Genomic DNA, 27,792 nt, shown 5'->3' with positions numbered 1-27,792 from the left:
GGTGGAAAGTCTGCATGGAAGCGCCTGAGAAACAGCACAAAGTCACTGCTGACCTCTGAAACAAAGACCATTTCTGTCATTTTCCATGTGGTTTTCTTGTATTAAAGGAAGTAGGGAGGGTTCAGAAAGGTTTAAAATGAAATTTCACGAATTCCTGTGTGTGTGTGTTCATTTTGAAAACAACAATCATTCTGAGACTTCCCCCTCTCCCCCTTAGAGCACTTGTGTTCAAACTCTATTATTAGGATTATATACATAACTTCTATATGTGTGTCCAGTTAAGTTATATGCAGTGCAGTTGTAGCCGTGTTGGTCCCGTGATATTAGAGACAGTAGATGGGTGAGGTAATACCTTTTATTGGACAAACTTCTGTTTGGTGACAGAGACAAGCTTTCAAGCCACACAGAGTTCTTCTTCAGGTCTGGGAAAGGTATTTCCAGCATCACAGCAAAATGCAAGGTGGAACAGATTGTTTAGCATAAGTAGTTAGCACATATTGTAAGGGACATTTCAAGGTAGAATTGCCCATTAACACCTCTCCCCTCATGGACTCAACAGAGACTTGGGATTTATGGTTTATTACAACAATCTGTAACTCACTAACCCCCTCTTTTTGTCCTATGACTGCAGAGGTGTTAACAGGCCACAGTCCCTTACAATATGTGCCAACTACTAAAGGAATATTAAGGCCTTGGCTACACTCGCAGCGCTGTATGTACTCCACCTCTCCGAGGGGAATAGCTTGCAGCGCTGTGAGCGAATGTGCAGCACTGCAGGCTCTGATTACATTGGCGCTCGGGGGGGGGGGCATTTTCACACCCCTGAGCGCAGCAAGTTGCAGCGCTGTACAGCGCCAGTGTAGCCAAGACCTAAGTCATGTTTTTTTCATAATAATAGGTGACTTCTGTCATGTGCCTCATTGTACTTGAAATATACCATCCAATATTGCAGCTTGCCATAGGAAGGACAGACTTGTAATTAAGGGATGGGATGAAGATCTGGGGTTTTCATTTATGACTGTCTGCACTGAGGTTCATGGTTATCCTGATTTCTTCTGGGCACGACTTCCCGTTTTGCAGGCCAGTCTCTGAGAAAGCTGTCTCCTGCACGTGAAACTAAGGCTATGTCTACACTACAGACCTTACAGTGGTACTGCTGCAGCTGTGCCGCTGTAAAGTCTCCCTTGTAGCTGCTCTATGCTGGCAGGAGAGAGCTCTCCTGATGGCATAATTAAACCACCCCAACAAGTGGCAGTAGCTATGTTGGCAGTAGAGAACTGTCCACACCAGCACTTTTGTCAGTGAAACTTATGTCTGTCATGGGGGTATGTTTTTTTTTCACACCCTTGACCGACATAAGTTTTACTGACAAAATTGCTAGTGTAATCATGGCCTTACTCTTGAGGTTGACAGTAGAACATAGCTGTTCTGGTCCTGCTCCTGTCTTCTGCTCTGTCACACAGACTGAGTTTGACAGACTAGAAGACAGGAGCAGGAGTTAGCCCAGTCATGCCTATTAAACTTCCCAGTGCAATTTGTTTACATTTTATCTTCCCACTTACTAATCCATACACCATAATTATTTACAGTTTTAGTTTCTCCTCCTCAGTTTTATGCCAACAGAAGGGAAGAGATCTTTCTGCCCTGAGATCCTTTCTGACTGTAGCCAGCCTGTCTGTCTCTGTGTGTCTCTCTTTCCTTCATGTGTTGTCTTATACCTGTTTGCTCATTATTCCTCCCTCCGCCTGTTCTAATTCACTAATTAGGTCCTTTCAGGTCCACCCTGAGGGGAATTAATTGGTGTTCAAGTGACTAGAGTACCCACTCAGCTGTGGGTTCCTAGTACTCTGTCCAGGGGGGGAGGGGATGTCTCAGGTAACTTGGGCCAAACATAGGTAGGACTTGGAAGATGAGCACTGAAAACTTGAATTTGACCTTGTTTTCTATGAGGAGCTGGTGAAGAGAGCAGAGCAGTGATGTGCTCTTCGTGTCCTATGTTGCTGAACTACTGGATTCTGAACCAGTTATAGCTTTGTTAAGGTCAGCAATTTCATTCCTAGCTACAATAATCAAGCCTGGAAAGTAAGAATGTGTGGATCACCATGGCTGAGTTCAAATCCAAGAACAAAGGGCACTCTTCTTCCCAGCCATAGACAGAAAAGTGCATTATTCATGGCCTTATCAGCCTAAGTATCCAGGAGCAGTGAGGAGGCCTGCTAAACATTTAAGTGTACATTTATCCAAAGCAGCTGAGCAATTTATGAACACAAGACCTATTGATTTTTCAAGGCGTCCTGTGAAAAAAAATAGTAAGTGATAATGTAAGTAAAGACTGGATCATAATGGATATGCAAAAAGGGACCAAATTAAAGTTGCACTGGCAGCCTTAATTTTGGCAATTGCTAACTTTTGAGTGCTTGACCCTTTTAACATAGTATTTCTAAGGGCATGTCTTCACTACCCGCTGATCCGGCGGGTAGCAATCGGTCTATCGGGGATCGACTTACCGCGTCTAGTGAAGACGCGGTAAAATCGATCCCTGATCGCTCTGCCGTCGACTCCGGAAATCCACCTCGGCAAGAGGCGGCAGCGGAGTCGGCGGCAGCGCGGCAGCGGTCGACTTTCCCGCGTCCTCACCGCCAGGTAAGCCGACCTAAAATACGCAACTTCAGCTACGGTATTCACGTAGCTGAAGTTGCATATCTTAGGTCGGACCCCCGCTGTAGTATAGACCCAGCCTAATATATTTTAAATAAGTTCAACCTAGCCCCTCTGCTTGGGCACTTCTCTCCCATTTTTAAAGAAAAGTTGAGCTTTTTTTCTGGTTTCTTTTTCCTTTTTGTTATATGGAACATGTATTTATTTTGAGAGATTTTCAATTTAATAATATTCCCTTATCTTTCTTTTTCTCTTTACCATCTACAGCTCTTTTTGTACAATACCTAAAAATGTTTTCTTTTGACATTTTTCAGCGTTCAAAGGTCTAATGTTATCATCTGAATAATGTTACTGGATTTTGTTATTGATCTGCTATCTTCTTTGTCCTTCTTCCATGTTTAAACTGTAAGAAATTTCTGCCTTTCTTTTATTGGCACAGCCAACAATGAGAGAATTAATCTCCAAAATAGGCACAATTGCTTCCCCTTTTTTGCTGGTGATTGCTTATTTGATCTGTCAGTCATGTCACCAATTTCAAACACAGCTAGAACAAAAAGTAGGACTAAAGGAAACATATTAAAGATGCTCACATTTTACCACTATAAAATCCAGGACAAGCCTATCAATATAAATTAGACTTCTATTTGTCACCTTTATCACAAAAAATATATTCTTTTCATTTTGGGAGATTGCATTAAACACAGATCGAAATATCTTTATACATAATTTAACAACTGAAGGAAGCTAAATTGGGAATAGACAAAGTCAAGTGTGAATTCAGAAAAGCAGATATCAGTAAATGGGAGATGCCTACATTTATTTTAGATGGACAGTAGTGCTCAAAGTTTTAGGAGGGCAAGTTTCACGCTTTTCTTAAAACAGAGTGGTTTAGCTTGGTTAGGCCCTGCTCCTGCAAAGATTTACACATGTGCCTAATTTTATGCATATGAATAGTGCCTCTGAAGTTAATGGGAATACTAACACACTTAAATATAAGTATGTGAATGAGCCTTGTAGGATTGGGACTAAAATTAGTGATTTTTTTTTTGTATATTTATAGGCCATTTTTGTAACCAATAAGCAATTTTCAAAGATAAGATGTTACTTATGCTAAAAGTGCTCTAGTCCCTACACTCTTGAGTTATGGTTGCATACACATTTTTGAGCTATAGCTCCCTACTTTCATTATTTTCTAACATTTTAATCTGTGGACACATTCAACCACTTTTGTGATCATTACATATATATGATTTGGAGGAGTTTTACTCCTGAGCCCCCTTTAATAGTCTTCTGCTTGATCCCTCTTGAAACCTTGTAGTGAGCCTAATCCAAAGCCCATAGAAGTCAATGGAAGGAATCCTATTAGCTTCAGTGGATTTTGGATTGGCTCAGTATCACATCTCTCCTGATGGAGAGCATCCTCTTGATTAATCTTGGTTCTGTACCAAGGCTAATCTTGGTGTGAATGATGTGTAAAGATACTACTGGTAACTAACAGAATTTCAGAGGGGTGCTGTGACGGGTTGGATCACAGAAACCCCCTTGGGAGCTGCCATCCAATGTACCAAGACTACTTCTGCTCCTGTTTTCCCTGCCAGCTCAGGACTCCAGCACCCTGTCTTGCTGAGCCAGCCACTCCTGTCTGGCTCCAAACACAGACCCAGGGTCTGAACACTTGTCCCAAAGCTGCAAGTTTACCTGAAAACAGCTCAGTAGTGTGCTTGTCTTTAGCACTTAGATGCCCAACTCCCAATGGGGTCTAAACCCAGATATATCCGTTTTACCCTGCATAAAGCTTATGCAGGGCAAACTCATAAATTGTTCGCCCTCTATAACACTGATAGAGAGATATGCACAGTTGTTTGCTCCCCCAGATATTAATACATACTCTGAGTAAATTACTAAATAAAAAGTGATTTTATTAAATACAGGCAGTAGGATTTAAGTGGTTCCAAGTAGTAACAGACAGAACAAAGTAAGTCACCAAGCAAAGTAAAATAAAATGCGCAAATCTATGTCTAATCAAACTAAATACAGATGATTTCCTCACCAGTTCCAGAGCACTCCCTTTTACAGGCTAATCTCCTTTTAGCCTGGGTCCAGCAATCACTCACACCCCCTGTAGTTACTGTCCTTTGTTTCCGTCTCCTTCAAGTATCTTCGGGGGGGTGGAGAGGCTCCTTCTTTAGCCAGCTGAAGACAAAATGGAGGGGTCTCCCCCAGGTTTAAATAGACTCTCTCTTGTGGGTGGAGACCCCCCTCCTCCCTCCTATGCAAAGTCCAGCTCCAAGATGGAGTTCTGGAGTCACCTGGGCAAGTCACATGTCCCTGCATGACTCAGTCTTTATAGGCTGAAGCCATTGTCCACATGGTATCTTGCATGTCTCCAGGAAGACTTCTTATGTGGATTGGAGCATTCCAAGATGCATTGTTCCCCAAGTGTTTCCTGATCAGGTACTTAACCTGGCGAATTCCTTCCTAAAGAAGCTGACCAAATGCCTCCCAAAGCTTACTTAGAAACCAAGCAAGCATACAGCCCATATTATTACCCTCAAGTAGAAAATGATATATATATGTACAAATAGGATGAATAGATATAGTAGACCATAACCTTTACGGAGATATGTTACCTGGCACAGGCAGCACAAAACATATTCCAGTTATGTCATACATACATTTATAAGCACCCCCTCCCCATAAAGCCTTATGGGGTACACTGTCACACATTCAACCACTTTTGTGATCATTACATATATATGATTTGGAGGAGTTTTACTCCTGAGCCCCCTTTAATAGTCTTCTGCTTGATCCCTCTCGAAACCTTGTAGTGAGACTAATCCAAAGCCTATAGAAGTCAATGGAAGGAATCCTATTAGCTTCAGTGGATTTTGGATTGGCTCAGTATCACATCTCTCCTGCTGGAGAGCATCCTCTTGATTAATCTTGGTTCTGTACCAAGGCTAATCTTGGTGTGAATGATGTGTAAAGATACTACTGGTAACAAACAGAATTTCAGAGGGGTGCCATTGTGGTCTCACAAATAAACCTTGCTGCATCCAATGAGATTCCACTTTTACCTAGCAATCGGCATAATATATTAGTCATAATTTGACTTATTATGAATAAATAAGTATTACGTACATAATTGTGGGATCACCAGCAGAAAGGAAATCTACAAAATAATTAAAACCAGCAGATGTCTTACCACCTGCTCAATTTAGGGCACCCCGCCTATACCCTACCAAGGCCGCAAGGCATGACCCAATCAATTTAGGCAACCCCACCCTTTCCCTTCCGCGGGGCTCAGGGTGTAAGACACCTATCCTTACCCACAGTGCTCAGGAAGAAACCCGATCAATTTAAGTACCCACCCTTTCCCTCTGGACTCAGGGCTCTACGGGTCTGCAGAATCTTTTCACAGTGACAGAGCCTTGCACAGTTGGGCTCTAAACATCTATTTATTAGCAATACGCACAGAATACGTATACCAAGCAAATCTTTTATGCTCACCACTCCCAATATACAGACAAATTTCACCCAATGGCCAGTTAGGATTCATTTATCTGGGGATTCCCGGCAGCGATACCTCTGCACGTCTCATTCGTTCAGAGGAGTCAGAGTTCCAGCAGCTTGATCTTGCACTGCAGTCCAGAAATGGTTCCCAAAGAGCATTGTTTTTCATTTACATTATATAGGTAAAACTAGTTACCTCCTTTAAATTTACTAAACCTATCACATTATCCCACACTCCTAAATAACAATTTTAACCAATTACATACTGGCACTTATGTGTCCTTCTTCCTGCCCAAGTATTTTACCTTTTATCTTTCATGCCCAAATTGTAACTTAGTTGTGACCTTCTCTGTTTATGCAGATGGTCAGCATAAAAACACTGGTTAGAGCTTATTTTACCATTTATTGAGTCTCTCTCTCTGTATCCTCCCTAATTTCCTAGAGCCTGGGTGTGTCTACTTTACAACCTTGGTGGTTATAACTCTTGTTAGGGACATTCCTGGGGTGGAGGTGCTTTATCAGCAGCAGAAAATTCTTTTTTTTTCAATTTTAGTGGTGAACTCCCTGAGTTTCACCCAAGGCTGGTTTAATATGAGGCAGGGGGGAGCTTGATCAGGTCTCACAATTTCCTGCCGTGATGACGCTTTCTGGGAAGTCTGGTGATAGTTGTGATGTCTAAACATGGTGCATCCTATGGTGATGGGGAATCTTAGTACAGAAGGAGGTATAGTTGGCTGAAATGAAGCAAAAAGTTTAGTTGTGTGCTGAAAGACCCATTTACCCTTGCTATCCATTGCATCCAGCACCCCAAAATACATGTAGTGCCTTTTAAAAGGCAACTATTTGATAATAAAAAGGAAAATGAATGTATCTGTTTCGTTCCAGATTTCAGACACAACCAAAACTTGGGCATGTTCCAATTAGTCAGATTTGGCCCATCATAGAGAGAGATGCTAATAATCAAGTTTGGACCTGAGTCTAAATTTTTAAACTCTCCCTTCATCTACCTCAGTTCAGCTCTGTTCAGACTCAGATCCCAGTATGGATTCATCTCTGTTTTATTGGGGGTTTCATGGGAAAGACAATAATAAACTTTAACTAAATATTGTGCATATAGGCATATTATAGGGTATCAAATAATCATCTGAAAACTCCAGTAAATTTTGCTATTAGTTTTCAATATGCAAGTCACACCATATGCCATGATGGCTCTTCACTATATCTGCATACGAACAGTGGTACAACCCAAATATTCTGAATGTAAAGTTGGCTGTTTGTGTACTATTTCAAGTATGTATTTAGAGCACATATCCTGCAATCACTCCAGCGGTTCTGAAATAAAATACAATATGCTGTTAATTCATGTTAACTTTCAGACACATTTGTGGATTATGGCTCTATGAGTTTTTCTGAAATATAGATCTATCACATGAAATATGCAATAAAAATCTTTATGAAAAATAGTTACTCCACACTGACAAGGTAGCTCTTCTTATACTTCAGTATTTCAACTATTTACATTTTTCCTAAATACCAAAGCTGCCAAGTCCACACTATAGATTACTAGTTTGTACCTTTTAATTTTACAACACAAAACTGTTTAAAGTGACATGACTGCTAGGAACTTAGACTTGGATGTTAAAAATAAAACTTTACAATGTATATTTTAAACACATTTCTGAAAACATCCACTCTTTTGCTGAACCATTGTATGCCAAGTTTCATCCTGGAAAAAATGTTTAGAGCTGAGTTACAAATGCCTGAAATTACCTCTCTGTAATGGGAACTCTGATGGCCCCATTACGGTAGCATCAAATGCTGGTGGCACTATAATGACATCTTTATAGAAAATATAGGCTAAAGTTGTAAAAATAGGCTCTGGATCCAGACATTAAACACTCCAAAGATTTTTGGTGGTGTTTTGCTTCTGAAGTTTTAGTTCTCCTCAAGATAGGGGTTATTTTCAACACTGGGATCCCAACATGGGTTCAGATTTTGAACAGATCCAGGATTTTGATTTGGCTTCATCTCTATCTGCGGTCACAATGGTTTCAGTGTGCTGATGACACCCAGCTTCATATACTCCTCTCCCATGAGAGGTAGCGGAGAAGCAACTTCTCCAATGTCCAGCCATCAGAGCTAGCTGCTTCAGAATCAACCCAGACAAAACTGAGATCCTACTTATTGGATGGGGAAAGTAGCCAGAGGAAATGATGGAAGATACATCCACCTGTCTGACTGATGCCTGATTTTGTTTCTAATAGTCATGTCGGATCCCCAGCTGTGGCTGGGTATCCAGTAAGGTGTGCTGCTTATCTTCTGTACTTTGCAAGAAGGTGGTGTCCTTCTCTTTCAGAAACAGATCTCACTATAGTCATTCATAGTTTTGCCACCTCTAGGTTAGACTATTGTAATGGGCTGTATATCCAACTACATACTAACACTATTCAGAAATTGCAGAATGCAGCAGCCTGTTTAAGTGGCCTTTCCTACCAGAAGCACATATTACCTTTCTTCTATAAACAACAGCATCTACCAGTTAATTTCCTGGTGAAATTCCAGATGTTGGTTTGTCCTATAAATCCCCAAATAGTTTGGAGCCTATATATCTGAGACTGTCTCGCATGATACCATGGCAGTTGTGATCATCTGAGGAGGATGAGTAACTGTCTGCTGTAACAAGGAGATGGATGGTGGCAGGGCATTTTCAGTGAGAAGTTAGCAGCTCTGGATTGATGTTTTGCATACTCTGCAAAATTCACTTGTTTTGCAGACTTTTCCAGGGGAAAGGGTTTTAAGAAGTCAGTTGAGGTTGATGATGGTTGAGATTGGGAAGGTTTTCTTTCACTTTGTATGAAGGCTTATTTATAGATCTGTAAAATATTGTGCCATTTTAAATCTGCATCATGCATCTAGAGTTCGAGAGAAATACAATAAAAGTCTAAATAAATAAATCTTCATTCTGTAAGAACACAAAACCAGGGAACTCATTAACTGAATATCCATCTTTCATAGTTTAAGACCTTGCTTAGTGGCGTGTTGAACTGAAGTCCAACTGTAGTGGCATGAACCATGCCTAAGCCGTTGTCTAAAGCATCGATCTAAAATCCCTCTTCAAAAATTTCATCTAAAAATGTCAGTTTTAATATAAGTACATGTAAAGCATCTGAACTGCAGGCAATTGCTGGAAATCCTTTTTTGGAGATATCCTACCTCTGGGGAAGGGGATAATTGTCTCTTAAAAATAGCTAGCAAAACCAGACTGTAGGAATTACCCCAAGATGATACCATCCTTGTTGGGTGGCAAAGAAGCCAATCTCATTTACAGTGGGCTCCTTCAAATTGTCCCACTGGCTTGAAAGATTCTATCAGGTCTAATAAAATTCCATATTTTTAAGACAGGTAATATACCTGCAACTTGCAGACTCTTTCAAATCAGTGGTACTTTTTAAAGGATGCCCACTAGATGTCCAGTGAAATCACTGTGACCTGTTCCTACTGCTAGACTATATTTTTATGTTCCTTTTAAAGGTGATTTCTAATGCTGGTTCCCTATAAATGTAGCCATTTATATACGTAACTTACAAATTCTGTGGGCAAGATGCAAAGGTAGACAGATTGCTATGACTAGAGGTGTACGAAATTCAGCCATTTCTCTTGGCAGAGGTGCAAAACTTTTCCTTGGTTTTGGTTCATATGGGATGGGTTCATAAGCTCAAAGTTTCACTTTGAATTTTGAGTTCAACAGACCTCAAAATATTAAGATTCACATCATAACCATGTGAAAGCATGAGCTTTATGTGATTTCAATGCAAAATTTCGAATTGGCCCATGTTCCCTTAAGAGGAATATAAATATAATATATATTTTTTAAAAACTTCAGCAAACTTTGGTCTCATTTTATAACACATCTGCAACCCAAGCAATCTTTCCTACCTCAGCATCTATTACAAATCTTGCAGATTTTGTTTGTCTGTTTTGTGCTCCCGTAGATGTGGCTGCAGTTAAAGTTCTGTTACTAGCGTTAGAATTCACAACTGTTTAAAAGAGGTAATTACATGATTTTGAAGAGGACCCTTTCTTGACATGTATGTGCCTATTTTGTAAGTAGAGATTTTATATTGTATGCAGTAAATTTATTTGCATACAGTGTATACTTGATACTAATTGTTAGTTAGTTTGCTTTACAATTTGAATGTTTTGACAATTATTTTGAAGCTGAAGTTATGTACTCAATGTCTTTAAAGATTTCATTTATGCATTGCAGCCATATGTTAGCCTTTCCCAGTAGTATTCTTTAGGAAGTATGTTCTGAAGTCAAACTAGTGACTTCATACTTAAACATACAATTCAGTTGCCATTCTGAGACCATTTTGATAATATCGTTCCCCCCCTCACTCCCCTACAACCAAACAGTCACGCACAATCTCTTTTCAGCCTGAAATATTATATGTCTAGTCTTATGCTGGAGGATAATTTTTGGGGGAGAGTATTGCGTTTAATTGGAGAGAAAATCTGCTTTTGTCAACTCATAATTTTAAAACACTCTATCACAATTATTTTTAAGATAATTATTACAAAAAAACCACAATTACTGTATTATTAAAACACTTTGGCCTGTAACATACATCTGTATCTGAATGAAAACAAGTGCAGTAAGCTTATTGTTTCTTTTCAAGGCCCACAAGCACATCACATATACATGGTGAACTCCAATATATTTAGGGTGACCAGATAGAAAGTGTGAAAAATTGGGACGAGGGTGGGGGGTAATGGCCCATATAAAAAAAAAGCCCCAAATATCAGGACTGTCTCTATAAAATCGGGACATCTGGTCACCCTAAATATACTGGCTATTAGAGGGTTTAAGGTGCCTGAAGATGATGCCTCAGCCTAATAATTGAATATCAGGGTTGGAAGGGACCTCAGGAGGTCATCTAGTCCAACCCTCTGCTCAAAGCAGGACCAATCCCCAACTAAATCATCCTAGCCAGGGCTTTGTCAAGCCTGACTTTAAAAACCTCTAAGGAAGGAGATTCCACCACCTCCCTAGGTAACCCATTCCACTGCTTCACCACCCTCCTAGTGAAAAAGCTTTTCCTAATACCCAACCTAAACCTCCCCCATTGCAACTTGAGACCATTACTCCTTGTTCTGTCATCTGCTAACACTGAGAACAGTCTAGACCCATCCTCTTTGGAACCCCCTTTCAGGTAGTTGAACGCAGCTATCAAATCCCCCCTCATTCTTCTCTTCTGCAGACTAAATGATCCCAGTTCCCTCAACCTCTCCTCGTAAGTCACGTGCTCCAGCCCCCTCATCATTTTTGTTGCCCTCCGCTGGACTCTTTCCAATTTTTCCACATCCCTCTTGTAGTGTGGGGCTCAAAACTGGACACAGTACTCCAGATGAGGCCGCACCAATGTCGAATAGAGGGGAATGATCACATCCCTCGATCTTCTGGCAATGCCCCAACTTGTATAGCCCAAAATGCTGTTAGCCTTCTTGGCAACAAGGGCACACTGTTGACTCATATCCAGCTTCTCGTCCACTGTAACCCCTAGGTCCCTTTCTGCAGTACTGCTGCCTAGCCATTCGGTCCCTATTCTGTAGCAGTGCATGGGATTCTTCCGTCCTAAGTGCAGGACTCTGCACTTGTCCTTGTTGAACCTCATGAGATTTCTTTTGGCTCAATCCTCTAATTTGTATAGGTCGCTCTGTATCCTAACCCTACCGTCCAGCGTATCTACCACTCCTCCCAGTTTAGTGTCATCTGCAAACTTGCTGAGGGTGCAGTCCACGCCATCCTGTAGATCATTAATGAAGATATTGAACAAAACCGGCCCCAAGACTGACCCTTGGGGGACTCCGCTGGATCCCGGCTGCCAACTAGACATGAAGCCATTGATCACTATCCGTTGAGCCCAACAATCTAGCCAGCTTTCTATCCACCTTATAGTCCATTCATCCAACCCATACTTCTTTAACTTGCCGGCAAGAATACTGTGGGAGACTATATTAAAAGCTTTGCTAAAGTCAAGGAATAACACGTCCACTGCTTTCCCCTCATTCACAGACCCAGTTATCTCATCATAGAAGGCAATTAGGTTAGTGAGGCATGACTTGCCCTTGGTGAATCCATGCTGACTGTTCCTGATCACTTTCCTCTCCTCTAAGTGCTTCAGAATTGATTCCTTGAGGACCTGCTCCATGATTTTTCCAGGGACTGAGGTGAGGTTGACTGGCCTGTAGTTCCCGAGGTCCTCCTCTTTCCCTTTTTTAAAGATGGGCACTACATTAGCCTTTTCCCAGTCATCCGGGATCTCCCCCAGTCGCCAGGAGTTTTCAAAGATAATGGCCAATGACACTGCAATCACATCTGCCAACTCCTTTAGCACCCTTGGATGCAGCGCATCTGGCCCCATGGACTTGTGCTTGTCCAGCATTTCTAAACAGTCCTGAACCACTTCTTTCTCCACAGAGGGCTGGTCACCTCCTCCCCATGCTGTGCTGCCCAGTGCAGCAGTCTGGGAGCTGACCTTGTTTGTGAATACAGAGGCAAAAAAAGCAATGAGTACATTAGCTTTTTCCACATCCTCTGTCACTAGGTTGCCTCCCTCATTCAGTAAGGGGCCCACACTTTCCTTGACTTTCTTCTTGTTGCTAACATACCTGAAGAAACCCTTCTTGTTACTCCTAACATCTCTTGCTAGCTGCAACTCCAAGTGTGATTTGGCCTTCCTGATTTCACTCCTGCATGCCAGAGCAATATTTTTATACTCCTCCCTAGTCATTTGTCCAAGCTTCCACTTCTTGTAAGCTTCTTTTTTGTGTTTAAGATCAGCAAGGATTTCACTGTTAAGCCAAGCTGGTCGCCTGCCATATTTACTATTCTTTCTACACATCGGGATGTTTTTTTCCTGCAATCTCAATAATGATTCTTTAAAATGCAGCCAACTCTCCTGGACTCCTTTCCCCCTCATGTTATTTTCCCAGGGGATCCTGCCCATCCTGAGGGAGTCAAAGTCTGCTTTTCTGAAGTCCAGGGTCCGTATTCTGCTGCTCTCCTTTCTTCCTTGTGTCAGGATCCTGAACTCGACCATCTCATGGTCACTGCCTCCACTTTTGCTTCCCCTACTAATTCTTCCCTGTTTGTGAGCAGCAGTCAAGAAAAGTTCTGCCCCTAGTTGGTTCCTCCAGAACTTGCACCAGGAAATTGTCCCCTACACTTTCCAAAAGCTTCCTGGATTGTCTGTGCACCACTGTATTGCTCTGCCAGCAGATATCACAGTGATTGAAGTCAGGGCCGGTGCAAGGAAGTTTCGCGCCCTAGGCGAAACTTCCACCTGGCGCCCCTGCCCCAGCCCTGCGGCAGCTCCCCGCCCTGAGGCCCCCCCGCAGCAGCTCCCCTCCCTCTGCCCTGAGGCGTCCCCCCTGCGGCAGCTCCCCCCCGGGGAGCCGTGCGGAAGCTCCCCACCCCAGCTCACCTCTGCTCTGCCTCCTCCCCGAGCACGCCACCCCTGCTCTAATTCTCCTCCCCTCCCAGGCTTGTGGCGCCAAACAGCTGATTGGCGCCACAAGCCTGGGAGGCGGGAGAAGTCGAGCAGCGACGGCGTGCTTGGGGAGGTGGCGTAGCAGAGGTGAGCTGGGGTGGGGAGCCCTGTGGCAGCCCCCTCCACCCTGAGGCACCCCCGTGGCAGCTCCCCACCCCTCCGGCCCGGGGAGCCATGCGGCAGCTCCCCACCCCAGCTCACCTCTGTTCCGCCTCCTCCCCGAGCATGCCGCCCCCACTCTAATTCTCCTCCCAGAAGGTGGGAGGTGGGAGAAGTGGAGCGGCGACTGTGCGCTCGGGGAGGAACGCTGTAAAAAAAATTGGGGGCACCGCTTTTTGGTGCCCCCAAATCTTGATGCCCTAGGCAACCGCCTAGTTCGCCTTAATGGTAGCACCGGCCCTGATTGAAGTCTCCGATGAGAACTGGGCCTGCGATCTAGTAACTTCTGTTAGTTGCCGGTAGAAAGCCTCGTCCACCTCATCCCCCTGGTCTGGTGGTCTATAGCAGACTCCCACCACAACATCACCCTTGTTGCTCACACTTCTAAACTTAATCCAGAGACTCTCAGGTTTTTCTGCAGTTTCATACCGGAGCTCTGAGCAGTCATACTGCTCTCTTACATACAATGCAACTCCCCCACCTTTTCTGCCCTGCCTGTCCTTCCTGAACAGTTTATATCCATCCATGACAGTATTCCAGTCATGTGAGTTATCCCACCAAGGCTCTGTTATTCCAATCATATCATAATTCCTCGACTGTGCCAGGACTTCCAGTTCACCCTGCTTGTTTCCCAGGCTTCTTCCATTTGTGTATAGGCACTTAAGGTAACTCGCTGATCTCCTGCTTTCTCAGTATGAGGCAGGAGTCCTCCCCTCTTGCGCTCTCCTGCTCATGCTTCCTCCTGGTATCCCACTTCATCACTTACCTCAGGGCTTTGGTCTCCTTCCCCCAGTGAACCTAGTTTAAAGCCCTCCTCACTATGTTAGCCAGCCTGCTTGCGAAGATGCTCTTCCCTCTCTTCGTTAGGTGGAGCCCATCTCTGCCTAGCATTCCTCCTTCTTGGAACACCATCCCATGGTCAAAGAATCCAAAGCGTTCTCTCCGACACCACCTGCATAGCCATTCGTTGACTTCCACAATTCAACAGAATGCTACACAGTTTATGTAAGCTAATGCTGCACAGCTTAAAATCTCCACATGGACTGCTACAGTGGATTACAAAGGAACTCTGTGGCAAAAGTAGAGTTAGAATCCACTTCTCCAGGACAGCATTCCACTGCTTTAACCCGTTCCAGTATCCAGCCCACCCTGGCAGCTGGCCTGGACCAGCAAATACAGGGAAGGTTCTTCTGAGTCCCAGTTAGTCATGGGCTGGAGCATACTTGGTCATTCTGTGGGGGTGGCACATATGCAGTTTGGTTAGCATTGGGAGCTGTGGCAGTCTGGTAACATGTTCGATGTGGACAGAATCTTCAGAGATATTAGCCATTAAAATCACAGAAGTCATCACAGAAATCCTGTGCAAACTGAGATTTTTTTCAGAAGTAAAAGGCTCATCCCAGACACCAAAAGCCAACCCTACAAAATTTGAAGTCCCTGCCCAAAGCATGAGGGCACTAGAGCTCTTCAAATAAATAAATAAATAAATAAAATCCTGCAGCCTGTCCTGGGAGTCCAGCTGGTACACGCCAGCTGAGGGTTTTTCTTTGCTGTGTGGACATACGCATTGTGGCTGGCAGTGTCCAGGTTCAATACAAGATTTGTAAGAGAATTTTAGCAGCTCTCTCATCAAGGAAGAAAGGTTTTTGGAGTAAATCATGAATGAAGATTTCAGACTAATTGTACACTGTACAAATTAACCAGTGCCAGACGCTGGCAGTGCTGCATTGTGTCTTATTGTGCAATCATGATATGACAGCCTAGAAATCTCAGAATTGTGTCACTGTGGGAACCAGTGCAAAGAACCACCTAACAAAAGGAGAGAATGGGGGACACTAAAGAAAATCAGTTGTCTAAATCTATATATGTATTGAAAAGAAGCAAAAGGGAACTTTAAAATAATTGGATCACCATATGCCATTAGTTTTCAAGCATAACTCTCAAATGATTTAAATAAGTTCTTAAAACATTGAAGTAGTCCATCTTTTGGGCTGGGGGTGGAGGGGTCTGGGATTCATCTAATTCCTCCCTGCTTCTGACACCCACATCACCTTGACATTACTATTTCATCACCTTCAGGCTAGAGTTTGTTGGAAACTGGGTTTTCTGTTTCATGGCAAAATCTGAAGTTTCAAAGATTTTTCTGTTCTGAAGTTCAACCAAAAATTTTCAACATTTCCTGCAAAACTAAGTTCAGGAAAAAAAATTGTTTTGGGTCAAATTGTTCTGATTTTGATTTTTTTTAAATGTTACCATGTATTATACACCATAAAATAAAAGAATTGAAACCTTCCATTCAGAAAAAAGTTGAAACAGAACATTTTGACCTTATTGAAACATTCTCCATTTTCTTTCTGAATGAAATGTAAAAAAAAAAAGAGGTTTCACTGTCAACGAATCAGTATTTTCTGACAGAAAACTGAACATTTCCAAGTTGTTCTACTGAAGGCCGTACATCATCAAGGCCTTCCCTCTGGTTTAGAAAGGCTAATTCTACGCTCTCTGGTGTTCTTCAACAGGGCTCTGAGTTCTGGCCAGAAGGTGATGCTGCTTCTTCCAACATCTGATATCATGCTCCCCACACCAAAGGGGGAGCAAGCCACACATTTAAGTTTAAAGCATATATATCTAACACATTAATGGCACAGTCTAATTACCCCTGGTCATCACGGATTACAGTTAGTATAGCTTTAAAAACTCTATTTTGAATAAATCATGAAAACAGGCTTTTTGATTTCAAGCTTTATTAATGTTGTTTGCATTGCAGTAGTTCCCCAAAACCCCACTCAGGATTGGGCCCGGTTTTGCTAGGTGCTGTATACAGTCAGTTAGGAAAGCATGGTCCCTGCCCTGAAAAGCTTCCAAGCCTAATGGGAGAGAGAAGACACCACATCAAGTGTGGGGAACAAGAGAAGAGAGTCTGGAGATAAAAATAAGCTCACACAATATAAGTGATCAAAAAGCATGGTGTGGTGATAGTCTATTATGTTACAAGCAAGGAGAGGGAAGAAACTGGTAGGAAAAGGCAAGGGAGAAAGACTATGCTTTACATTGCAATTTAAAAGCCAAGTTATTACACACAAGGAAAGATGGTTATTCTTCGAAGAAACTGATTACCTTCGAAGAAAAGGGGGCTGATGTGTGAAAAGGATGAAAACATTCCTGGTGCCTCATACTCAGCAGTTACTGCATTCAGAATATTTTGGCTGTTATTTTGTTAGATTGCTATGGCTTCCTGCAGCTTATTAGGTGCAGCAGTAGTTTTCCCATGGTTCTCTACTTTGTCTGGAGCATAGATTTGGACACCTTTGGAAAATTAAATTGAAGTGGGTTGCAATAAGATTGGCAGAAGCAGCTGATGCTGGAGTTTTTGTATAAATCCATCCATCCTAATTTTGAAGGAAGGTGAACAGGACATCAAAAAATAATGAGACAGAAGACAAATGGCTTGCCTGTTTGGTCATGTGGTGTGCGGAACTTCTGTTTCAGATGTATTTGCACACTAACCCACAGTAGTCAAAGAAAAGGAAAAGCGGTAAGAGCTGGAGGAGAAAGAAAATAGTTATATTAAAAATATATAGCATGGCTGTTAAGACATGCCACATAGTGACCCACAATCTAACCCTCATCACCCTTTACCCGTTTCTCTCCCTCCTGATTGTATGTTACTCTCACTCATTGTGTCACCTCTAAAATTACATTGTAAATTCTTGTTTGTTTTGGAAAGTGCCAGCAGTGCTAAGGTGCTGTATAACAATATGCCTGGATCTAATGTGTTTTTAGATGTGATATTTTGATACAGTTAACAGCGTGAGTTTGGTTTGTTAATCAGCTTAGTCAAAATTATGTTAACTATTTCCACTAACCCCCTCACACACACACAGTGCTGCACAGATTTAGCCGCGCTGCTGCAGCGTGTCTGGTGAAGATGCTCTATGCCGACGGGAGAGAGCGCTTCCGTCGGCATAATAAAACCACTTATGCTGACGTCAGCTGTAGTGTTACACAAATCCTAAGACACAGGAGCCTGCCCATATAGAGATCAGTGCGGGATCAGGGCCAGAGGACTGGTCTACACTGAAGAGTTACATCAACATAGCTGTTTCTCTCAGAGATGTGAAAAATCCACACTTTTGAGAGACGCACTAAAGCCAGCCTAACTCCTGGTGTCGACAGCTCCTCTTGTGGAGGTCGATTACGATAGTGATGCTCCTGTCAGTGTAGTAAGTGTCTATACTGAAACACTACAGCAGCGCCACTGTAGCATTTCAAGTGTAGACATAGCCTAAGTGGCTATTATCTCCTTTTCACTTATGAATGAATGAATCTTGGGGAAAGAATTAATAGCATTTTCTATGGGACCAAATCTGAAGTTCATACTTGGGGTCTGGTCTTATAAGGAGCACAGGAAGGTGCAGGTTCTCAATACATCTCCGAATGTGCTCAATAACTCACAGGATCTGACCTTTATCCCTTACTCGAACACTCCAAATGAAATCAATGCAGGAAAAGCCTGAGGAGTGCTACACGCTTGCAACTCTGATGGACTGCAGTGGGAATTGCATATGCTCAGGAGCTCTCAGGATTTGGCTGAATTGGAGGTTTGTCTGAATAAGAATGTGAGGTATTGAGTTCCTTCATCTTCCATTGACTTCAGTGGGAGTTGAAAGGTGCTCAGTGGGAGTTCTCAAGAGGCACTTAGCACCTAGAAGGATCAATCCCTGTGGCAGGAGTGACGAGCCTTAAATAAAGGTTAGGTAAAGAACTCCTAAAAATTGTATTTATTTTGTTGCTAGTGAATTGCTTAGCTGCATATAGAAAGAGAAAGAATTGATTTATTTTAGTGAAAACTATTAGAATGCATATACCTGTACAATACATCCAAACACTGTCACATTACTGTCTATTCATGGACGGTGTGGGTTTTCATTTTGAGACTTGTGATCGCTGGCGCTGCTCTCACAGGACCACTCAGAGATGCTAGATTGTCAGAGTGATTGGCTCTGTGACAGAACTTTGAACTTGTTCTAGAAAAGAAGGCTTTCCAGAAAATACAGTTGAATTTTCAGGCTCTTTCTTTGAATTACAGCTGAGTGACACTTATCCGTCCAGTTTCCACCTTGATCATCATGAAACCTACAAAAGAAAGAAAACAAATATGAGAGTAATTAACCTTTGGAACAACTTACCAATGGTTGTGGTGGAGTCTCCATTACTGACCTTTTAAAAATCAAGATTGGAAGTTTTTCTAAATGATATGATCTAAGAATTAATTTGGGGATGTTCTATGGCCTTTGTTATACAGGAGATCAGACTAGATGATCGCAATGGTCCCTTCTGTTCCTGGAATCTGCAAATCTGTGAAAATGGACTAGAAGCAAAGAGGGAAGTTGGATATGGGTATACAACAGGACACATTTGGGACGGTTTTCCTTTCTTCCTAAATTTACTTCAATTCCACAGCTTTCACTCAATTTTCATGATTCCTATATTGAGCCAGGTGAAATAACGGACCTTATGCTGACAATCTCATTCAGTGATTTGGTGCTTTTTTCCCTCCTGTGTTGAATCCGAAAACTGTTGTCACCAATAATCAGTAAAGCTATAACAAGACTCTTGCAAATTTCCAGAAATGTTATAGTTCTCATTCATCAACGACTTCAGATAACTGAAAGACTGCAATTGCTCCAGGTTGCGCTGTTAACCCAGTTGCTCTCTATAATGTGCTATTTAACTTGATTTTTTTTGACATTCATATTAAGGCCAAAATGAGGAGCAGCTGTAATTACTCTGGCATCAGGATTCTGTATGGAACTTTGTGCTCGCGATGAAAACCACAATTTTCTGCAAAACTCATGGTTTGTGACCATGGTAATGTCACCATATAATGTACTCTGCCTTTAAAAAACAGCACGTATCTTATGCTGTTAGCTTCCTGCTCTCTGTTTTACTGCTGCTTTAGCATAACTTGGGCTCAGGAGCACGAGGGAAGAAACGGAAAGAGTAGTATTCCATTACAACTCTGCTTGTCCCTCCTTTCTTCCCAAAACAACAATTTTCTATTTGGGTGGGGGGACTCCAGAGTAATTAGACTTAACTCTTGTACAGGTTCTGAGTAGAGATGGGTCTGGATTATGAAGATAGGCTCCCAGTTTGGATTCTAAGCCAAATGCCTCCACATTTGGGAGTGGTTTGATTGGATGATCTAGCATGTCCCAATACAGCGTTCTGTATTCTAATGGCTTGATACAGATTCAGATCCAAACTACAGTGGTGTTTGGATACGATGTTCTAGTCTGGGACCATCCCCGATTCTCCAGTTATAAATTTGTTTGAAGCAGTAAGTCAGTCTGTCTGCCTTACTTTCTCGCTCCCTGAAAGATGTATGCATCATTACAGTCCTGAAAAGGATAATTTTTCTTACCTCTAGTTTTGAATGGTCCAAGGTCCAATAGAAATATTTTGCCTACCTCTAATTGTGAGTCTTTGATTCTGGGGAAGTTCTAGAGTACGCAGGCACTAGAGGCTGTTGGAAGCAGAATACACATTGACTCAGGTAAGGAGGATATTTATTCAAACCTCCAAAAAGAGTATCTGGTTCGGTGTAGAGATGGGGCTGAGCATAACACCAAATGAGAGTCCTTCCCCATCAAAACTTTGTAGCAAATCTGGATCTGAATTTCATCTCTCAGGACTATTTTCAATTCTGTGCTTCAGCTGCAGGGCCGGTGCTACCATTAAGGCAAACTAGGCGGATGCCTAGGGCTCCAAGATTTGGGGGCGCCAAAAAGCAGTGCCCCCCAATTTTTTTTATAGCGTTCCTGGGCTGGGCTGCTGCGCAGTCGCAGCTCCACTTTTCTGGCCTCCCAGGTTTGCAGCGCCAATCAGCTGTTTGGCGCTGCAAGCCTGGGAGGAGAGGAGAATTAGAGCGGGGGCGGCGTGCTCGGGGAGGAGGCGGAGCAGAGGTGAGCTGGGGTGGGGAGCTGCCGCACGGCTCCCGGGAGGGGGGAGCTGCCGCGGTGGGAGCGCCTCAGGGTGGTGGGGGGGCGCCGCCAGGGGGGGGGGGGTGCCCCAGGGTAGGGGGGGCGGGGAGCTGCCGCAGGGCTGGGGGGGGCGCAAGGTGGAAGTTTCACCTAGGGCGCGAAACTTCGTTGCACCGCCTCTGTTCAGCTGTGGTCCAGCTTAGTTCCCATGTTTTTCTGAACCATTTTTCCCATCCGTACAATGCATTTATGAAGGACATTGCACTGCTATGTATGGATATTGTAACACAACATTCTGATATGAAGAGTTCATTTCTCAAAGAAAGTTTTGTTCTTCAGGAAGAAAAGTGGCAACCCTGAAGTTCCTGTAATCCCATTACATCCGTGCTTAAGCAGCATGTATGGCACAAGTCGTTCCTAGAACAACCAGCTCATGGAGGCCAAATTTCAGGGGACATGGGCCACGAGTGTTGGAAAGTAGTTCTGTGTATAGCAAAATCCCTCTGTCAGTATTCCTCCTTTATGTACAGAGGTACCAAGTGACAGGTACCCTAGCAAAGATTTATCAAATGCATAGTACTACAGTGATTCTGGAACTAGGGGTGCTGCCACACCCCCTGGCTTGAAGTAGTAATAAACACCAAATACATGGTTTCCATCATCAACACCTCCACTATAAGAATTGTTCCAGCACCATGTAGTTCTATGTGTTAATTTGACTACAGCTCCACTTGACTTCAGCTTGCTATTTGCTTTATATTAACTTCTTCCACACAACTATGACATCTGAAATTTCAAGTTTATAGGGTTGATTATAGAAACTATTTCTCAGGCAAGTAGTCCTATTGATTTTAATGGGACTGCTCACATAAATAAAGACTACTCAGTAAGGGTTTGCAGGACTGGGCTCATAGGGTTCATGAACTTTTGTACAGATAAGAAGCAAAGGCCTGAACACTAACCTTTTTGGAGCAATAATACTTTCCAGCTCCCATTACCACTCTCCTCTTTGATATTTCTTAACCAATTATTAATCCACCCCCTTGTCTGACCCAGGATTCTTGTAGTTAATAGAAGTTTGCCATTAGGAATTTCATCAAAGGCTTTCAGAAAATATAAATAAATAATGTCATCTGCCATTACAGAACTTTTTGTAACCTCCCCTAAAATATCAAGGAAGTTAGACTGGCAGAATTCATCACATTCTGTACTATGCTAGTTATCCTTTATTAAATTATTGCTTGTCCTTAGAGACATGCTAGTTCTGAAATATCTTCTACCTACTTATTATTTCAATACTATTTCTGATTGCTAATTACCTGGAAAAAGTTAGGTGACATCTGACCCAAATCTTATGAATAGCAGAGATGTTTTTCTAGTCTTTAAAAAGTAACTGGTAATTTTCTTTTGGTTGTTGTACAGTATCATTTTTTTGCATGTGATGAGCTGGCTAAAAAGCTATACATACCATGGGCCAGAGTTGCTTGGGCTATTGTCAATGTAAGACTCAGAGAGAGCTTCCTGCTCCCCTGGCCCACTGCCTAATCAATGTCCAAACCAACTCCCAGCACAACTTAGCGCAGCTAAAGGTCCAGTTTGGATGACCATGGATCACCCAAGTACAGTGCAATCTTGCTCCCTTCTCTAAACAAACTAGGGAAATATGCCCTAGATGGAGCTACTATGAGGTAGGTGTATAACTGGTTGGTAAATAATTTCCAGAGAGTGGTTATCAATGGTTCACAGTCAAGCTGGAAGGGCATATCAAGTGGGGGTACTGCAGGGATCAGTTTTGGGTCCAGTTCTATTCAATATCTCCATCAATGGTTTGGATAATGACGGAGAGAATACACTTATAAAGCCTGTGAATGATACCAAGCTGGGAGGGGTTGCAAGTGCTTTGGAGGATAGTATTAAAATTCAAAATGATCTGGACAAAGTGGAGAAATGGTTTGAAGTAAATAGGATGAAAATCAATAAGGAGAAATGCAAAGTATTCCTACCTAACTGGAGTAATCAGTTGCACTCATACAAAATGGGAAATGACTGCTTAGAAAAGAGTACTGCAGAAAGGGCTCTGGGACATACAGTGGATCACGAGCTAAATATAAGTGAATAGTGTAATGCTGTTGGGGGGAAAAGCAAATGTCATTCTGGGATGTATTAGCAGGAATGTTGTAAGCAAGACACAAGAAGTAATCCTTCTGCTCTACTTCACACTGATTAGGCCTCAACTGGAGTATTGTGTCCAGTTCTTTGCACCACATTTCAGGGAAGATGTAGACAAATTGGAGAAAGTCCAGAGAGAAACAACAAAAATTATTAAAGGTCTAGAAAACATGACCTATGAGGAAAGATTGAAAAAATTGGGTTTGTGTAGTCTGGAAAGAGAAGACTGAGAGGGACATAACTATTTTCAAGAACATAAAAGGTTGTTAAAAGGAAGAGGGAGAAAAATTGTTCTCTCCAACCTCTGAGGATTGAACAAGAAGCAATGGGCTTAAATTGCAGCAAGAGTGGTTTAGGTTGGACATTAGGAAAAACTTCCTAACTGTCAGAGTGGTTAAGCACTGGAATAAATTGCCTATGGAGGTTTTGGAATCTCCATCATTGGAGATTTTCAAGAGCAGGTTAGACAAACACCTGTCAGGGATGGTCTAGATAATACTTAGTCCTGCGTTGAGTGCAGGGGACTGTACCAGAAGGACCTCTCAAGGTCCTTTCCAGTCCTATGATTCTATTATTGCTTGCTCCACCCAGGAATGGTCCCCACACATAGAGGAGGTGAACATATCCCGTAGACCCAGGTACGCCAGCATAATGCCACTCAGAAATCCATCTACTTCAGGGGAATCCCTAGCTGCCCTGTTAGAGCAGCTCTGTCCCTTAGCGCAAAAAGGACAGAGGCAGGGGATTGGGATCTGGCTTTATGTGTAAATGATGAAAACTGGAAGCTCACTCCTGGGAGTGAAAGTCTCTGCTCTGTCCATACCTACATTAGCAAACACCTTCTTATATTGAAAAATGGGAGTGGTCCATTCCAGATGTTCCTTTCAGAAGGAAGAATTCTCCAGGCACTATGAAAATTATATCTTTCAATCTGAGCATTTTAATGATTCCAGAAGCCTATCCTTAGATTTCTATAAATATCTTGCTGAGCTGCTCCAGACAATGTTGAACTGTAATTGTTTGGGGGAAGGAAAGCTCAAACAGTGGCAAGAGTTAGTGCTCAGTGTACTGAGAATCTAGGCTCTCTGTTTTCAGTGCCAATGTGGAATAATCATTTTCTAAAATTAAGATGTTATCTAGTGAAGGGAGCAGGGATGTCTAAGTACTCCCTAAAAGTGTACTGTATGATTCACTGTAAAAAATTAGAAGAATGAAAGCATTAACACTTATTATGCTTCTCTGTGCTGTTATGAACTTCTATTCTTGAAAAGCAATCTTTAAATAACATTTAATATTTGTAAAGTTTTTTTTTTTTTTTTAAAAAACACCAGCTCAATAAAACACAAGTTTATATGAATTGTTGATGCAAAATCAATCGTAGTAACAAAACTGGGTAATAGTGCATTTTGGTAACCATTTAAGAAGAAAGCACTAGTTTTATATTTTAAATTCTTACACAAATTTGAGAGTAAGCAACTACATTGTATATTTCAGCTATTTTATCGTCATCTACAGTTTTTTGTTCCTTCCGTCTAATCGGAGATACGCATGACTGTTCAGATACATAAGTGGTGCCATTGCAAACATGGGTATCTTCCTACCTTTGCATATCTGGCGTGCAGTTGCTTTCCCTCTCATTCTTATGCAAGAAGACTAGTGATAACATTACTTGATTACATTTTCTATGTCTGGTTTGGATCCTGGCCACTTCAAAGACTGTCTCTCTTCCTCTAGGCTATGACAACAGTTGAGATGGCGGGGCGGGGTGGGGGGAGGGGTTTCTTGCTAACATTCCATAGATTGTCTGGGGATGGAGGTAAATCATTATCAGTAAAGAGATATCAGACCTCAGAGCTCCAAGTTAGCCACACTCTGTTGATCTTCTGCCAAAATGTATGGTTCAGCAGCCCACTTTTCTGTGGCGCTGCCACGCTGGTGGAATTGTGGGTTGGCCATGGGAGGATTCCTTCAATGTATATGGATCCTGCAATGTCATGGATCTCAAGTATCATCTCCTAAACTGCTCTCCTACTTATCAGGTGGCCTTACACGCTGCTGTTCTCTTTTTGTATTGGCTGATATCAGGCAAAGGTTGCTCTAAGTTGCATTGGGGGACCAGGAGACATACCCCCGCTGCCCCATGATCTTGAGGGGTACAAAGTTAAACTTTGCATTCCTCTTCTTGACCAGTGCCACGCAGTGCCATAGCTGTAGATGAAAGATTAGGGCCCTTGTATTTACATAGCCTTTTGCCTGAATGGGGCTAGGGGCTGATTGTGGGGCAGGTACATACATTGTAGTTTTGTTTGTAACTTATTCATGCTGGACACATGCTGGACACAATGTAAACAAATAGCCCCTGATCATCTGAACCGGCAAAAACAAAATGATGGAAAATTGTGCTCTCTGTCCCTCTATTTATTTCCAGACACCATTTAGTTCAATACTTGGGAAGATGGAACTGTTTGAGAAAGAGGAAAATGTTCTAAATGACAAAAACAAAATGTTAGAGGACTCAGTGAATAAGGGATGGTGGTTTGGGGAGGATGCCTGGGGGGACCCATTCTTTCCAGCTCAATGAGATGTTACTTGGTGCACATTGTATTGGAATTAAAATAATTGAAACAGACGAGCCTAAAAATACTTTTCACAATCATGTGCAGTGTTAGAGATGGGTACGAATGGGACTGCCTGATTGTATTGCTGTAATACGCAGTACAAGAATGAAATATATTGTTATGTTATGAACATATTTATATCCTCTTCTACAGAAAAATCCAAATGATACTAGTTAAATATATTTAACACAACATTTTATAAAAGGATAACTCTGGATCCATCATTTATTTTTGTGAGTTCTAGATGACCTCATAACTTATGAGCGATGGAGCAAAGAAGAGCTGGAAGTGAGTTATAAAAGGTCATCAATAGAAATAAATGGTGTATTCAGAATCAGCCCGCTCGACAAGGTCTGTTTATGCAACACCAATTTTAGCTGCAGTCTGTACTGATGGACTATAATCGTTTTTATTAAGTGCTGGAGCACCATGTGTGTCTTGGTCGCAATGTGCATGACTGGTTGCATTGCTGATGTTTTGAAAGTAGGAAATGAGCAAGCATGTAAAGTAGTGGACTATATCACAAGAGCAGCCATTGCCACTGATCCCTTCCAGTGCTGATACAAGAGACGAGGCGATAGTGACAGGATCACAGGAAGGCAGTTAGCAGATTTAAAAAAAAAACTGAGGGTAAATTCAATAGATCGAGGCATGCTCCCAAGATCCACACATGTGGGGACCCTCCATACATGAATCTTAACTGCTCTGCTTAGGAGAGGACTTGGGAACTGTCTCCCATTCCAGAACCTGCAAAGACCTCTCTGTGTGATCTGGGGACTGTGTGATCAAATGGAGGAGATGGCGATGGGGCAAGGCAGGAGGAGTGGTGAGACCTGGGAATGCCTGGCAATTCCTATTTTTGCGCCTCTAGTGGAAATTACCTGGAAAAGGAATACAGTTTGAGGTACACCAAGGGATTCAGACATGCATTTGTATGTGTCTTTCATATTACAGTTGCAAACCTTTCCTGTGCCTATCATGTTTTTCTGTGCCAAATAGTTTGCTAGGTAAACAGGCAAAATTCCATTGGAGTTCTGAAAAGGATTCAAGGGTTATAGTGGAGAAGCAACTCAACATTATGTAAGCGGGGGAATGGTCCTGCTATTGTGGGGAACTTCCCTGGCTTCTGCACTACCCCAGTGAAATGGGCTAGTGGAAGGATCTGAGTTCTCACTCCCACTTCCTTTACCAGAGGCCTCCCTGCCCTCGAGGACTCCCCTTGCACTCTCCTGTCTGGAAGAGTCCTTGTAACCCCAACAAGGCTGGGCCCAGGATTCCTGGGGGGCTCGAACCCCAACCCTGCTGTGGTCACCTAGGTCAGGGACTAGGGTGTCCCCACTCCGGAGTACTCTCTCTGCACTGGATGCTTTCCTGACCCACTGATCATTACATACAATTTAAAGCAATACAGTTTATTTAATTAACAATTAGTTTAAAAAGGAATAAGGAAAGTGGGAAAGGTTAAAGGAAACACGTCACCCCGCTCTGTGGCAGGGAACATCACAAACAGTGTCTCTGGAACGTCAGGGCAGTTCACAGTCTGTTTCTTGTAGGTCCCAGGGCTCCTTCTCAGGCTCTGGCTGTGCTTCAGGGATGCTGTGGGTTGGGCACTTGCTCTGGCGGTGCCCACACGCTCTCAGGCTCGAGGTGGCAGGACCCTTCTTCCCAGCATCACCCCCGCCCTGTCAGGGTTACAATCCCCCTCCAAGTCTGGCCTGCAGTGCCTCTTGGCTGAGGCGTCTCCCTGTGCTGGGCCCACTGCCCAGGGTCCCCCTCACTCTCTCCAGCTGCTCACCATACCCGGCTCTGGACTGCTCCACTCTGCCTCAGCACGGCTGCTGCTCTGCCTCCAGCTCCCTGGGCTGCTTCTCTGGCCCCTCTGGCTCTGGTTGCTACAGCTCTGCCCCCAGGACAGGTCTGCTCTGCAGGCAGCTTCTGTGACTCTGCTCCCAGCTCTGACCTGCTTCCTGGGCTGTTTTTCTGGCCCCTCTGGCCAGGGCCGGCTCCAGGCACCAGCTTAACAAGCAGGTGCTTGGGGCGGCCAAGGGAGAGGGGCGGCATGTGCGGCAATTTGGGGGCGGCAGGTCCCTCACTCCCTCTAGGAGCGAAGGACCTGCCGCCAAACTGCCGCCACCGATC

Source organism: Terrapene carolina, unplaced genomic scaffold (assembly GCF_002925995.2).
Source record: "Terrapene carolina triunguis isolate 2854851 unplaced genomic scaffold, T_m_triunguis-2.0 Scaffold95, whole genome shotgun sequence".
Classification (NCBI taxonomy): Eukaryota; Metazoa; Chordata; order Testudines; family Emydidae; genus Terrapene; species Terrapene triunguis.
Note: the sequence above shows the minus strand (reverse complement) of the source record.